The 16284-nt window shown below is 44.5% G+C and overlaps 1 protein-coding gene across 6 annotated transcripts in view; it reads right to left on the bottom strand.

The window, feature by feature from the left end:
• Window positions 1–16284, bottom strand: part of TRAK1 (trafficking kinesin protein 1) — a 230128-nt gene that overhangs the window by 117306 nt on the left and 96538 nt on the right. Inside the window, exon 1 of one of the 6 annotated variants that reach the window (XM_049862214.1) lies at window positions 4564–4818. The exons of the other annotated variants lie outside the window; for them this stretch is intronic. The gene's annotated coding sequence lies outside the window, so the exon portion shown is untranslated. Of the gene's footprint in view, window positions 1–4563; window positions 4819–16284 lie in introns of those variants that run through there. 6 annotated transcript variants of the gene reach the window in all.

Raw genomic sequence — 16284 nt, 5'->3', positions numbered from 1 at the left:
CCAAAAGATCAGCAGTTCGAATCCACCAGGTGCTCCCTGGAAACCCTATGGGGCAGTTCTACTCTGTCTTCCCAGGTCATTAGGAGTTAGAATCGAATGGACAGCTACAGGCTTGGTTTTGGTTTGGGAAGTGGGAGAGGGTCCTGGAGCCCGCTCAGCACCTGGAATGATTGGAGCTGTATGAGCAGCTATGTCCACCCTATACCTGATTCAGGTGAGATCCTCATTCCCTCATCTAGGGATTTGCACAGATACAAAATGGGCTCCATCAGACCGTAGGTGAAACCCCAATTCATGAAGCCCACCAGGTGCCAGACACGATGCTTATGTTTTACAGCAGAGGCGGTAGCTCTAAATTAATTCCCAAAAACTAAGGAATCTCAGGTAACAGTGATTATCTCTCGCCTCTCAGAATAAGTCAGCATATTTATGACCATGGTGCCCCTCCTCCAGTTGAATGCTCTGAGCTGCAGCAGCCCCAAGACAGAGGGAAGTTCAGGGGGGTTTCTGGGCCTTTTGCCTCCAAGCTGGACCCAGAAGCACAGAGAACAGCACAGTGGCAAGGGAGGCTGAATGTGGGAAGGACCGGACCGGGGAAAAGTATCCCTTAGTACTCATGTAGTCTTCAGGAGATCCCAGGAGAAACACCAAGGGGAGAGGGAAGAATAAAAGCAGGGAGAGGGAGAACAGTGCTGCGTAAAGAGGAGAAACTTACTGGGAGAAAACTGGCAAAATCGGAGGAAGAGAACAACAGAGGGCACAGAGGAACAGGGAAAAGGCTGCCACCTGCTGGAAGACGTCCAGAACCCCGGTGTCGCGACCAGAGCACAGAGTGTGGAGAATGGTACCCCAGTCCTGGCTCTGCCCCCCATTTTGCCCTGTCACCCAGGCAAGCCACATCTTCATCTTTGTGGAACTTAGTTTCTTCATCTGTAGAACAAAGGCATGACGTTGCAGAAAAGCTCTCTTCCCACCCCAAGTTCCTCTGAGCAGGGAGAACAAGGGCTGCACATTCTAAGGGTTGTGTCAGGGGGCAGCTACTACTCACAGCACTTGCCAGCTCCAATGAGGGGGCAGCCCTATGGTCCTAGATAGGCTGACTCTTTCAAGGTGCTGGCCAGAGATCCAGATTTTTACATGGCATTCCCTGATTTTTAAAAGTTGGACACTAATTTAGAATTAAAAAAAAAATACTTAAGGGCCAAGTTAAACATCTGTGCCTCTAGTTCGCATACTTGGATCCCCATCCTGATATCTTGCTACAGTACTCAGGAGAATGCTATGTTGCTGTTAGGTGTCGTTGAGCTGGTTCCAACTCATAGCAACCCTATGTACAACAGAACCAAACACTGCCCAGTCCTGCACCATCCTCACAATCGTTGTTACGCTTGAACCTATCGTTGTAGCCACTGTGTCAATCCATCTCATTGAGGGTCTTCCTCTTTCCACTGACCCTCTACTTTACCAAGCATGATGTCCTTCTCCAGGGACTGATCCCTCCTGACAACATGTCCAAAGTATGTGAGATGTAGTCTCGCCATTCTTGCTTCTAAGGAGCACTCTGGCTGTACTTCTTCCAAGACAGATTTGTTCGTTCCTCTGACAGTCCTTGGTATACTCAATATTCTTCTCCAACACCACAGTTCAAAGGCAGCAACTCTTCTTCAGTCTTCCTTATTCATTGTCCAGCCTTCACATGCTTATGATGTGATTGAAAACACCATTGCCTGGGTCAGGCACACTTTAGTCCTTAAAGAGACATCTTTGCTTTTATCACTTTAAAGAGATCTTTCGCAGCAGATTTGCCCAATGCAATGTGTCATTTGATTTCTTGACTGCTGCTTCCATGGGCGTTGACTGTGGATCCAAGTAAAATGAAATCCTTGACAACTTCAACATTTTCTCCATTTATCATGATGTTGCTTATTGGTCCAGTTGTGAGGATTTTTGTTTTCTTTATGTTGAGGTGTAATCCATACTGAAGGCTGTGGTCTTTGATCTTGGTCAGTAAATGCTTCAACACTATGGACCACAGTAAAGGTGACACGCAAAGAACAAGAAAAGGAATCTTAATTTGCCAAAATTGGCCACACTGAAATAAACGATGGTGATGGTTGCACAACACTGTGAATATAATTAATGCCACTGAATTGTACACTTAAAAATGGTTAAAATGACAAATTTCATTTTATATATATTTGGCACACCCTGTGGAGCACAGTCCTACTCTGACACACGTAGAGTGGCCATGAGTCAAAACTGACTCAACGGCAACTGGTCATTTTTATATTTTACTACAATTAAAAAAAAAAAAAAAAAAACTGGCCACATTACAATAGCCTTTCTGTTTTCTGTTTGTTTTTCCCGAGACCTGGTGGTACAGTGGTTAAGAGTTCGGCTGTGAACCAAAAGTCCAGTAGTTCGAATCCACCAGGCATTCCTTGGAAACCCTGTGGGGCAGTTCTACTCTGTCCTATAGGGCCTCTATGAGTTGGAATCAACTCAACAGCAATGGGTTTTAGTTATCCCTAGCCCACCCCATCTCTTTAGACACCAAGTTTCCACTTGGCCAAGAGGGTAGTGGGTGAGCAGCAGGACCCCAGATCTGTGCTTGAGAAAGTTCTGGCTGGAGGCAGTAACCCTCTCCCGTTATCTATTGCCTCATTAAGATTGGAGAAACCATAACCCTCGGCAGTGAATGCAAACCTGCAGCACTGTTTTAAAGGCTTCACAACAAGCCAAGACCCCGCACCTACTTCGCCACTTCCAAACCATTCTGTACAGACTCGGAAACAATTCCATTTGGCTGAAATGATAGGACTGCAGAGCACAGACACAAAAACTCAACCAGGCCAGGCCGGTCCCGGAGATATGCATGGTACTTTGTAACTGGTGTCTGACAGATATCCTTCTAGAAAATTCCTCCCTGTCACAGGATCACACAGATTGAGGCCTTAACTTCAGCATCTTCAGGGAACTCGGTCTTGGTAATTACTTTCTTCACCACAAAAGCTGTGATTCCACAAATTACAAGGGGACAATTAGAGCTAAAAATTCCTAACTCAACCACCTGAGCTAATGGGAGATGACACTAAGAGGGGCTGAGGAATTGCCAAGTGTCACACAGGAAACCAGCAACAGATTCGAGCCTGGTACACAGTCCTCTGCCCGGCCCACCATGCAAGAGGCCTCAGGAAGTAGCAATACCACCTTTAGACTCTGATACGATCTTCACTGCTTCCCCAGCTTCCAGAACCCCATGTGGTATCCAGTAAATGCTCAATAAATATTTGTACCTGAGGCAAAGCACCTATATCTATTACTGCACTTCATTTACTTTCATAAGCAACAAGCAGTACGGAGTGAGGATTAGAAACACATTTTACAAAGGAGGAAACCAAGCTTCAAAACATTATGTGGGGAGCCCAAGGTACACCATTAATAAGTGGCCAAGCTGGACCCCACACACTGGCCCACTTCATCTCAAACCTATTTTGAACATAACTCACTCCCACTGAGTGTGTCCCCTTCTAAGCAAGCCCTAGGTGAAGAACCTTCAAGAAAGCATTGCTCCTCCCTTCACTAGTTTGTAGGCATTTCAGCATAACCAAAAAACCCTTCCAAGGACCGGTGCACAGGGTAACGGTGCCATTCACCAGCCACCTGCGAGCTGCCAACACTGGATTTCCGTAAGAGGAGTTTTTAAGTCTCTAAGAGGCTCCACCCCTGATCTCCTGGACCAGGATCTATGTGACTGAAGTCCTGGCTTTTAATTCAAGTCCTCCAAGGGTTTTTTGCACAGCACCATTTGAGAGTTGGCAGGAAGCTCCTTGCCATGACTTTAATTAACTAAATTTGCTTTAAAAAAAATTTTTTTTTAAAGGAAATAAATAAGGCACGCAGCTCAACATTCAAAACAGTGAGCAAGGGAAAGACATCTCCCACTAGCTCTGTCCCCCCCACACAGTCATCATCCCCCTACCTTCAACATAAGACACTTCTCAGACTCCTCACACCGGCGCTGGGTGTGAACTCATAACCTAAGCCAGTCCTCCTCCACCCCTTCCTCTTACAGAAGGGGAAACCGAGGCCCCACAAGGTTCAGAGACATGGGCGAGGTCTCAAGGCTATGCAGTGGCAGGACTAGAATCCAGGACCTCCAACTCCCGCTGTTCTCTTCCATTCCCTCGGCTTGATTCCTCATGGCTCACAAGCCAGCCCCAGAGGCATAGGGAAAAGCCTTCCTCTTCTCTTCCTTTTCTGCTTCTCCCCTCTTCCTTTTCTGCTTCTCCCACATGCTGTAAGTGGCCAAGTAGGAAGGACAAGCAAAGAAAACAGCATGGAACCAGACAGAAAAGGTCACTGAAACTAGGCTTCTGAGAAAGAAACAAAAACCGACACCAGGGAGTTCTCTGGAACGCCTGTGGCCTTAATCACCACCAGAACTGACCCTTTCTAAGAAAAAGGATAAACAACGTCACTGGCTCAATTCCACCCTGAGTGGGTGTCAGGTACTGAGCTAGCACTGAATCACGCATCAACGCCAGCTCAAACGATACGTACCCCAGGAGGAGCGCTCGAGCAGAGGTGGCCTCAAGTCGCACTCCGAAACAGGGTCTCCAACGTGAGGCCAAAGTGCAATTTTGCAAACTGAGGGTGGCACAATCCACTCAGACACGCCGGTTTGTTGTGCAACAAGGAAAAGCAACAGGGGGCAGGGCACAGCGAAAAGGAAAGATCCTGTTACGGAGGCCGTAAAACGTCGAAATAAAAATTCAGTGTTTCTCAGAAATAGTGACTCCAAAAGGCTTGGCGTTGAAACCTACGGAAACAGGTGATGCCACAAGACAGGGTAGTCTGAGTCTAGTATTACCACAGAAAACTAGAGTTGTGTAGGCATTTTATTTTAAAAGGAAAAATTAATATACAGAAATCTAGTCCAGAATTTAACCGTGAGGAGAACGCACAAGAAATACGCAGCATGGCTGTTCATCTGGACTTCTGTTTTACTAGGAAATAAATAGAAAACATACTTTGGATTTCCAAACGTCTTCAGAATTTCTCTTAAACGTATGAACGTTATCGTCCATAATTAGTCAATTATCAGCGGACATTTTTTACATGAAAATATCCAATGTCAGTACGATTATAATTAAAGTGCTCAGAGTTGAACTAGTGTTTAGACAGATGGAACGGGTGTAAATTCGAACAACACTTGCAGAAAACAGTCTGACGGCATGTTTAGAACACGAAAAACCTGTTCACTTTCCCTTAAGCCAGTAATCTCACACCTGGGATTAAATCTAAAAAAAGGGACCTAAAAAAATCAAAAGTGAAAAATACATGAACATGTTTACGGTTCACTAGATAAAGTTAAAAACATGCAGCGCTCACGGGGCCCAACAGGCCTCCTTCCAGGCCCCAGCTCCTAAGAAGTTCTCACACAAAGGAACAAGGAGACTTCACAGAACAGTTTTTGTAAGACTGTTTATGAGAGCCTCAAAATGGGACAAGCTAACGGTCCTTCAGTGGAGGAATAGGTCATTAAACTGGGATTTACTCAGAAAGGAATACTTCCACAGCCATTTCCATGAATAAATTAGATCTGTATATATTAATTTTAAAGACATCAAAAGCATAATGCTGGGTGGTTAAAAAAAAAAGGTTGCAAGAAATGCATACAGTATGAAACCATTTATGAACAACTTTAAAGTATGCAAAACAATAATATGCATTGTGCACCGATATACATGGAATAAAAGTTTACAAATATTCAAAGGAATCAAGCACAGCCTCGGGATAGGGGCTATCCCCAGGCGGGGGGCGGGGGGAAGCAGACGGGAGAGAGGGACTGGGGCTTGGCAAGGATGCCCATTGGCTTGGTCTGCCTGGGACAGTCCCAGTTTAAGGAGCCCTGGTGGTACAGTGGTCAAAGCACTTGGTCACTAACTGAAAGGCTGGTGGTTCGTACCTACCCAGCGGCTCCTCAGGAGAAAGATGTGGCAATCTACTTTCGTAAAGATTACAGCATTGGAAACCCCATCGGGCAGCTCTACTCTGTCCTATAAGGTCACCGTGTGTTGAAATCGACTGGCTGGCAACAGGTTTTTTTTTTTTTTTGGTCCCAGTTTATCCCTGTTCTTCTGGTGTAATGATTAATATCGCATTCTGTTACCCTGGAGAGCGTCCCTGCTAAAAAATCACAATGAGGTACTACTGAACGCCCACTAAAAAAAAAAACCAAATCACCACAGCTGCTGTCAAGTTGATTCTGGCTCAGGGCGACCCCTCGTTGCCTTAACCCACCTTGCACAGACCCTTAAATACACACACACTCCATACACACACCCCCGACCAGAAGCTCGGTGCCCTTCCCCCACACTGCTCTTCTTCCTGCCCTGGATTGCACCATGCGCGGAGCTGGGTACCCTGCAGACAACAAATGCTGCAGAATGAATCCGATTCTTAATAGGCTCCTCTCGTGCCTCATGCTGGGGAAACCCAACCTCCACAAACACAAGGAAGAGAGACAAGGCCCCTCAGTGAACCTCTGTGCAAGACCTGGAGACCAGGGGCCTTCTCCAAAATGACACCTTTCTCCCAATTACAAAAAAGCTCAAGGCATCGTTCCGTTCTAATAACCTCCTGGGCCGCAAAGGCCTCGTCTCTCAAATGGCAGAGCACACACCCCCCTGTAAAAGGCAAGGGACTGAGACAGGATTGGATCTTGAACCAGAAAAAAGGTTTTGTTTTCCTTTTCCTCTGCTGTGAAGCAGTGCTTGTATTTCATTATTTGTATTTATCAATTGTGATTTGTATTTCTTAATCATAGTCACTATCTTTTTATACATATATTGGCCATTTGTAGTTCCTTTACAGGTTGCACATATATGTGTTTTTTTTTTTCATTTTCCTCTGGGGGTGCTCAGCTCCTTACTGCTGATACATACAAGGGTTGTATATTAACCCTCTGTCTATCAAATACATTGTGATTATCTCTCCCAGTGTGTCATTTATTTTGTAACCCTACTCATATTTCTTATTTTTCTCCAGGCGGCCTTGCTCTGCTACACGAGGACTTTCCATAATGAGCTCATAGCCCACTGGCAGATAAAGAAGCGATGTCAGCGTGACGTGGAGCTGGCTTCACGTGCCATTTTTCCCGGGCAAGAAGAGTCAGAATCGTGAGAGTGATTACAATCTTCAACAGGAAAAGAAAAAGCCCTTCAGCTCTGGTACTTTACTGGCAGGAGCCCTTTCAGCCCTATTTTAAAGAAACTAAATTAGCTCTGCACCCAGAGCTCTGTCCCCAGAGGGGTGCACCCCAGCCTTGCATGGCTCTAGGCTTGCAGAAGGTTGCATTTCCTCCTGTGCCCATCTTAGCAGCAGCCCCAGTGGCCCAGAGCCCTGCCTCCCCTTTGTAGGCCTCACAGCCATTTCCCTCTATTGTTCGGTGAGATTTTAATAACCCTTGAGCTCCAGCCACATGGGACTATTCACATTATCTCCTATTGAAGTTATCTCCTGGTGTACCTTTTTTTGTTAGTGTTCCCGTTACAAAGTTGCATAACTGTTGCTATTTTTAGTGCCCAATTCTGTAAAACATGCATGTTTTTCTGCAACAAATATATCTTGTTATAGTAAGAATGTCTGTATAACGTTTCATTTTTGCAGAGTTAAATCTATCAATCATTTCTTTATACTTCCAGCCTTCTTATCAAGCTTAGAATGGCCTTCCCCACCTCAAGATTATAAAAATATCCAGCAATGTTTTCTTCAAGTGGTTTCATTTTTAACACTTTTCTTTTTGAGCCATCTGGATTTTACTGGGTTTACGTAGAAATCCAGCTAGATTCTTTACAAAGATAACAGCAGTACTAACAATGGCAAATGTTTATAGAGTGTTTTTTTTTTTTTTTTTTACCACCACGAAGCATTTGAATCCATTGACTCATTTAATTCTCCCAACAGGCCTAAGAGTGGACACTGTTATCCTTATTTTTACAGAAGGAGAAACTAAGGCTCGAGAGGTTAACAACTGGACTAAGGCCACACAGCTGGTAAGTAGTGGGCCCTTTTTAAAAAAAAAAATAATACTTTTATGAATGTCTTTTTATTTTTTTAATCGTGCTTTAGGCAAAAGTTTACAGCTCAAGTTAGTTTTTCATACAAAAATTTGTACACACATTGTTATGTGACCCTAGTTGCTACCCCTATAATGTGACAGCACATTTGCACATTTCCCCTGTCCACCCTGGATTTCCCATGTCCATTCAACTGCCTCCTCCAGTTACCCATCATGCCATGCAAATATCATCATTTTCTTATGTGGGTCATGATGTCAAAGGTGAGGGAACACTGACTTTGAAGGTTCACATTCCATTTTTAATTCTGGTCAAGGAGGCAGGATAAACACTGCTAATGGCCTCCCACTCCCCATATGCTCTCATTTTCCTTAGTGCCAAAGTCCTGAGCCCCATAGAAAGACTACATTTCTCAGCCTCCCCTGAAGCAAGGTGTGGCAATGGGGCTAAGTTCTAGCCAGTGAGATGTAAACAGTAGCCTGTGAGGTTCCCCCAAAGGCTATCTCCCTATAGCCTGAGACTTGGACATGATGGCTGGAGCTTCAGCAGCCTTCTTAGACCATGCGGTTGATCTTAAGGATAGAAACAACAGCTAGTATAGTGGAATCAGAGGACAGGACGGCCTGGGCCCTGAGGGCTGTAGGTTGTGTCACCATTGCAGATCCTCTCTCTGAACTTCTTTAATGTGGAAAAAAAAAAAATTCTAATAGGTGAAGCCACTGTTCCATAGCCAGACCTCATCCCTACTGATAGAGGTAGTTATCTTTAAATGACTAGAAAGTAAACCTATACTTTTCTAAATATCTGTAAAAATGGCACAGGGGCAGTGTCTGACCTCCTCTAACTTCACAAGGAGGAAGGGGAATCAAGATGAACAGCCCAAGGCTGATTCCTATGAGGCAGTGGTCAGGCATGCCTTCTTTCTCCACCATCTTTATCAACTCTGACACGAATTGTCTCTCTCAAAGCACTGTCTACAGGGTTTAATAATTCATTGCGATGACCACACAGAACACACAGACCATACTCGCTATTATCGAGTTTATTAGGGAAGTAACAGGTTACAATTCAGGTTCAGGAACACTCAAAGATACAGTTCTATCAGGACAGCCTCTTCCCAGCCATGCTCACAGGCACACTTCTCCCTGGCACTAGGCCTGTGCCCAAAGGCACTCTGCTTTCTCTCTCCATGGGCCAGGAAGCCCACCATGCCAGGTCCCTGCTGTCTCTCATGCTACCATTTCTCACTGCAGAGTTTTACAGCTTGCTCTCTCTCGGTCTCCTGCTCCCAGGGGCTTCTCAGCACAGGGATCCCGGGTCCAAAGGACGTGCTGGCTCCTAGCTGTTCTTTCTTGGTGGTGGTGATGTCCTCCTCTTCTCCCATCTCAGGAATGGCTCATTTCAAGCCCAACCAGATGGCAAAATTGACCAATCCCTTTTGTGGGCCACAATTACCCTATCACATAGTCCCACCCAATCACCTGGGTAGGAGTTACAAGACCAGGCTAGAAAGGCCACACAAAAGCAATCCATGACACTGCAATATCTATAGCAAAAATAAGAATAATGTACTCATACTTCATCTCACCAATCCCTCTCCTGCCTCTTGGGTTTTGTTCTTCTAATCTGGAGGGTTCAGATCCAGCTTCCTGTTTTCAAATTATTAACTTTGTATGCTTACACCTGCTTTCTGTTTCCCCAAAGCATTTATTCCCAATAGTTAGAGCCAGGATCTCTCAGGCCTTCAAGAAGACCTGGGCAGCCACCAGAGTTTAAGCCCCCATATCCTTCTACTCATCCTTCCCTCCCTAAAGTGAGCTCTTATCAGGGGACCATGGAAGTCAGTTAGCATCACGGGGCAAACTCTAGGATAAAGAGTTAAGTGCCAAATCAGGAAACCTTTATTAATAGAACGAATTTTTGTGAAATCACAATACCTAATATGCCTCCACCATCCAATGCACTTAATTGTTAATTGAAATTGTTTCCTGAACGGGAAATTCTGTTTATAAATGAACAATGGTTACTTTTTTAAAAACATCAAATGACATCATCTGGACATTAAAAGATTGCGAGCTCATCTAAAAAATAAATAAATAAAATTATTACAGCCTCACAATGAACAAACAAAACAGGCAAAAAACAAAGGCAATAAAACCTGGCGGTGAAACGATTCTGTGTTACTTGAACCAAGATTCCAACCAACAAAAACATAAACTCAAAATGTAGAAAATTACAAAGGACAACCTACTGTAAAGCAGAATACAAATGAAGAAATGTAAAAGCTAAAATAAATAAAGTGATTGGACAGTCCCATAAAACAAAACAAGACTAAAGGGGCACACTAGCCCAGGGGCTAGGACTAGAAGGCAGGAGGGAACAGGAAAGCAGGTACTAGGGAACCCAAGGTTGAGAAGGGAGGGTGCTGACATGTTGTGGGATTGTTAACCAATGTCATAAAACAGTATGTGTACTAACTGTTTAATGAGAAACTAGTTTGTTCTGTAAACCTTCATCTAAAGTACAATAAAAAAGAAACAAAAATGCCTTTTAATGTTTCCATCACTTGGGGTAATGTGGATGACCACTAAAAGGGAGCCTTCACTCTAATCTCCAAGACTGGTGGGTGAGCCTGTTAGAGTTAAGATCAACAATGGCAGTGCAGTAGAGAAAATAGTTTTTCTCCAGTGTTTTAATATTAGAGAGGATATATTTTCTTGTTTATTTTGGTATAACTGTATAAGCTGTGATTAATCTCTAGTCTTTAGAAAATGGCACAGGTTCTGTTCAAGATATGGCTGAGCAGCCTGTTCCACTCTTAACAAACACCCTAACACCTTACAACATGTTTTCTCCTATTTACAACGGGTGATTGAGAACTTGACATAACTAACACCATAATGGTGCTTTAAGTAATCTCTAAAAACATTTTTTTATTGCACCAGTCTCTTCCAAAGGGGTGCGGACCTCTCTCGGCTCCTGTGGCCTTGGTCTCTCTTCTCTTCTTTGTTCTCTTGAGAAATGGCCTTCAGCCTAAAAGACGGCAGCTAGAAAAGATGCCTGACATTTTTAATCTACAACTTTCTTCCTTGGTCCCTATCTCAGTCAGAGTAGACTTGGCAGGACAGTTCCACTAGCCGAGAGATTGTTATGTGAGTTTTTTTAGCCTGTTACAAATATACAGATTAGAGTCCAGATGTCTCACATGCCTATCTTTAGTTTAATAGTTTCTTTTGTGAACTGCTTGTGGTATTTCTGTTATAGCACCCCTAGATAACTAAGACAGTAGCCATAAAAAGCCAAAAAAAAAAAAAAAGCCAAAAAAACCCAAACCTATTCCGACTCACAGCAATCATAGACAATATGTAAGGGAATGGGTGTGTCTGTGTTGTTTTGTCATGTATGAGACCATCTGTAGGCTGCGTGATCAAAACCTTAGGCAACCCTGACCTTCCCCCTATAAAACTCTCCCACTAGCTCTTTAGAATCAGACAGAATTTGGGAGATACTTAACCCCCTCTCTGTCTCTTGAATACCGGTATTCAATAAGGCTGTCTTACTGCTTACCTCCTTCTGTCTCAGTATTGGCTTTGAGGCAGGCAGCTCGAACCCGTGATTTACGGTAACAGCAGCTGAGCCCAAGAGGTGGCTTTTTGAAAGTTTACTAAAAATGCAGACACACTGAGGGGAGAGGGGTTGGAGGTGATGGCTGCAGGGTATGGAGTGTCTTTTTTCGAGCGATGCAAGTGTTCTCATATTGAGCGTGATGATGGTTACACTAAAAGCCATTGCGTGATACATGTTAGATGGGTGAGATTGTACAGAATACAAATTACATCTCAAAGAAGCTGTGACCTCAAAAACTATAATTACAAGGAATTTCAAAGTCAGCTTGCTGAGCACAGCTACAACCATGAAGCACATCCCCGAATCCCTAGGGAGTAGACTTGCTGTTCATGAAACAGAAATCTGAATCCACACAGGTTAAGCCACCTTCTGCACCAACTGTTTGGGAAGCCCAAGGAGCTTCCTTTTATACCTTTTATACACATTTCTACTGAAGATGAGATTTCATGCAATAAGGCTGTCTAAAAAATCCAATTATATAAATCCAACAATGCTGAGTGAATAGGCTATTAACTGGACTCACCAATAGCCCTTTGAATTTTGTTTGACTTCCCAGCTAAAAACAGGTATTTCTCTCTTAATTGTTAAGTTGGTACCCTGATATGGATCAGTCCTTGAAGGTCTAGGCCAGGAGTCTGCAATCTATAGCCCACAGGGAAATCCAGCCCCTTGCCTGTTTCTATAAATAAAAGTTTTAATAAACAAATATTGAAACACAGACACACCCGTTCCTTTACATATTGTCTATGATTGCTCTGAGTTGGCATAGGTTTGGGTTTTTTTCTGCTTTTTATGGCTACTGTCTTAGTTATCTAGAGCTGCTATAACAGAAATACCACAAGCAGATGGCTTTAACAAACAGAAATTTATTTTCTCACAGTTTAGGAGGTTAGAAGCCCTAATTCAGGGCGCTGGCTCTAGGGGAAGGCTTTCTCTCTCAGCCTGCTCTGGAAGAAGGTCCTTGTCTCTTCAGCTTCCGTTTCGTGGTTCCTTGGAAATCTTGATCTCCGCGTGGCTTGGTATCTATCTTCCCCCTCTCAGTTTGCTTAATCTGCTGCTTTTGTATCTTCTAAGAGATTGACTCAAGAGGCACCCTACGCTAACTCTGCCTCATTAACATCACAAAGACAATCCTAACCCCCCCTTTTCAAAAGTTCATAATATGCCACTTTGCTTTCACAAAAGACCTAAGTCAGTACCTGTTTTCGTTAACCGAAAGAAATCCGAAGAAGATTTTCGCTTTTACGAAAAAAGGCAAAAAGCAGAAATAACATTCAGTGTTTGCTTTGTAGTGAGTCGTTAAAGAGGCAATGTGTACCCCGAGCAGCGAGACTGGTGCCACCAAGCTCCTTCCCTGGGAACTACACTAAGCATCTCAGCATCAAGCTGCGATAGCTAGGCTACCAGGGCTCCCATCATCACCACCATGACCTCTCAGCCTCCCAAGGTACTCCCTGTCTTCCAGATTCTGGTAAGTGAAACTATACTGTACAAACATTATATCTCCTTTATATAGGCTGTGTATTTATCATGTCATTCCTGCTTTTACTAAATGTTAGTGTTATTTTAGGTTTTATGTGTTATTTGGTATGGTTTGGTAGGTTATTTTTGGGGTCTGGGAACACTCAAAACTTCTTCCCGTGTAATGTAATGGTAATTGCTTCTTTGCTCTACACCATTTCGGCTAACGGAAGTTTCACAGGAACGCCCTACCTTCAGATAGTGGGGGAAACCTGTATAGTCACAGGCATAGAGGTTAGGGTTTACAACACATATTTTTGGGAGACACAATTCAATCTGTAACAGTTACTTTCACACTACAAGAGCAGAGCTGAGTAGTGACAGACCATATGGCCCACGAGCCTAAAATATTTCCTCTCTGGCTCTTCACAGAAAAGTCGGCCAACTCTTGCTCTAGGCCATAAGAGCTCATGTCCTTCCCTCACCCACCCCCATCCTAGGTTCTCTAGCTCTGCAGGGCTAAGAGAATAAGCGAAGTACACAGAGGTCATTGACACTATGAGGCTTTTCCTGAAGGTCACCTATGTTCCCCTTTCCTCAGCCATTCAGTGCCTGTCCTATTAACTAAAAATCAAACAAGGCGTCATCAATTTGATTCCGACTCATGGTAACCCCACGTGTTTCAGAGTAGAACCTTGCTCCACAAACTCAGTTCTACTCTGTGGCTGTGATCTTTGGAAGTACATTGCCAGCCCTTTCTTCCATAGAGCCTCTAGGTGGGTTCACACTGCCAACCTTGCAGTTAGTAGCTGAAGGCTTTGCCATTTGCGCCACCCAGGAACTCCTGCTGTTACCTAAGAATCTTCTGAAATCTAGGCTGCTTCTTTTGTTCACAATTCTTCCTTCCTTCCCCATCCTCATCATGGTTCATAATAGACAAAATACCATTTCCGACCTCCGTGACTTTAAGCCAGGCCACGTGACTTGCCTTGGCCATCGGAATGTGATTGGACATAACTTCCTCCACACCCAACAGAAGCCTGGATGTATCTGTGTGGTTCGGTTTGTCCTCTTCAGCTCCGGTTCTCTGCCAGGAGAAGAGCGTACCCCTAAGTAGTCACTGCCTCTTTAGCCTGAATCTCCGAATGAGAGACGCGTGGAGCCAACTTGAACCCAAGCCATCCAACCCTCAGGTGACCTCTGTATCTATGAGCAAGAAGTTATGGTAGCTGCCGGGGGTTGTTTGTTACACAGCCTCAGTGCAGGAAACTCGGCTAATACATGCCCAATTTAAAATCATCTAAAGTACAACCGCTGATAACTAGAGCAATGAGGTTCGCGCATGGGACTGAAATCACACCAGCAGCAGAATCTCCTCACCAGTCATCTAAGCAAGAAAGATATGGTCGCATTTGGCTTTAACAACACTCTCACCTATTAAAGCTCCTTTTGGAATTCGTTCCAGCAAACAGAGCAGATGAGGATAGAATAAAGTGGATGGATCAAGGCAGGAGGAAGGGATGAAGGGAGAAGGCTCCTTTTGTTCTATACAACTAAAGACACACATCTTACCTGTTGGACTCTACTGGCAATTAATTCCCCTTTCCCTCAATCCCATCCAAAAGTTACAAAGCTGTGGAGCTACTAGAGAAGAGATCAGGTACCTGGTGTCAAGGTTAAGACTCCCAACTCCTGTTGCTAGTGCTTCCCTGGCCCACTAGGTGGTGCTGCATCCACACCTAGCCAGGCCCATCTCTACCTCCAGCTTCTGGGCATGAAGACTTCAAGGGCTTTTCACAAACTCACATTTGCCCCTTCACGTTACCTGTTCAACACCAAAACTAAAAACCAAACCAGCTGCAGTTGTCGACTCATGGCAACGCCATGTGTGTCAGCAAAGAACTGAGCTCCATAGGGTTTTCAACAGCAGTGGTTAAGTACTCGGCTGCCAACCTGAAGGTCAGCAGTTCTAACCTACCAGCTGCTCCTCGGGAGAAAGATGTGGCAGTCTGCTTCTATAAAAATTACAGCCTTGGAAACACTATGGGGCAATTCTACTCTGTCCTACTGGGTCGCTATGAGATGGAATCGACAGTTTTTGTGTTTTGTTTTCCAGAAGATCGCCAGGCCTTTCTTCCAAGGAGCCTCTGGGTGGGGTCGAACCTCCAATCTTTCAGTTAGCAGTCAAGTGCGTTAACCATTTGCATCACCCAGGGTCTCCATTCAACACCAAACCCCCACATAATAAGGAAGAAATAAAGTTCAAATAGCATTGAGTAACAGAGTTCAAACCTTCAATTATGACAACCTAAATTGTCTGTTATGAGTTTTTGCTGGTACCGAAAAAGAAAGAGTATATTTATCAGATCAGCTAAAATCTAACATGTTAGGCAGGGGGTAAGAACAGAATTCTTACCAAGAGAAGAGAAGGAACAGCAGGGGGTCCCCAGCAGGGCCTTCCTGCACGGCTGGAAGTTGGATGGACAGGGGCCTGCCCACAGGCTCAGCCTCTTCATCTTTCCAACCACTAAGAAATAAGAGCTTCCTTCTCTCCCACGAAGAAGGTTCAATTTGTCCCATGCACATGTTCTATCATTTGGATCAAAATCAAGCTTGGATTTAAAACCTCTCAGAAAGCGAAGATTCCGGGTCTTTCTCTGAGCTGACACTCCCATGGTCCTCATGGTGTGGAGTTGGTGTTGCCATCCACTAGCTCCTCTAGCCACTTCCGGTTCATTTGTGCCCATCCTCCTTTAAAAGTCCATGCTCACTTGAGACTCATTCACACCATCCGACTGTATCATTACCCTTGCCTTATGTTCACTTGGCCACTCCCAGTCCCTCTACCCTGTGGCATCAGGCTCATGGTTGTCCTCTCCACCAAGTCCAGCCATTCATCAAGGCTGTTATCACCACTCTCCTGCTCAGCACCACCCACCTCCCCACCCTCTCAATTCTGGACCTCACAGCTTCAGTGGCCATCATATCACACTCCACTTCGGCCAGCCATACCTGGGCCACCTTTGAAATCGGAAGGCCAGGTGCCCCTGTTCTTCCAGCTCTCACTCAGTTATTCTTACTATACCACATCCAGACTCCCAAGCCCCTGGGC

The sequence above is a fragment of the Elephas maximus genome, chromosome 20, assembly GCF_024166365.1.
Source record: "Elephas maximus indicus isolate mEleMax1 chromosome 20, mEleMax1 primary haplotype, whole genome shotgun sequence".
Classification (NCBI taxonomy): Eukaryota; Metazoa; Chordata; class Mammalia; order Proboscidea; family Elephantidae; genus Elephas; species Elephas maximus.
The sequence above is the reverse complement of the archived record's forward strand: the minus strand, read 5'-3'. Positions and strand labels throughout refer to the sequence as shown.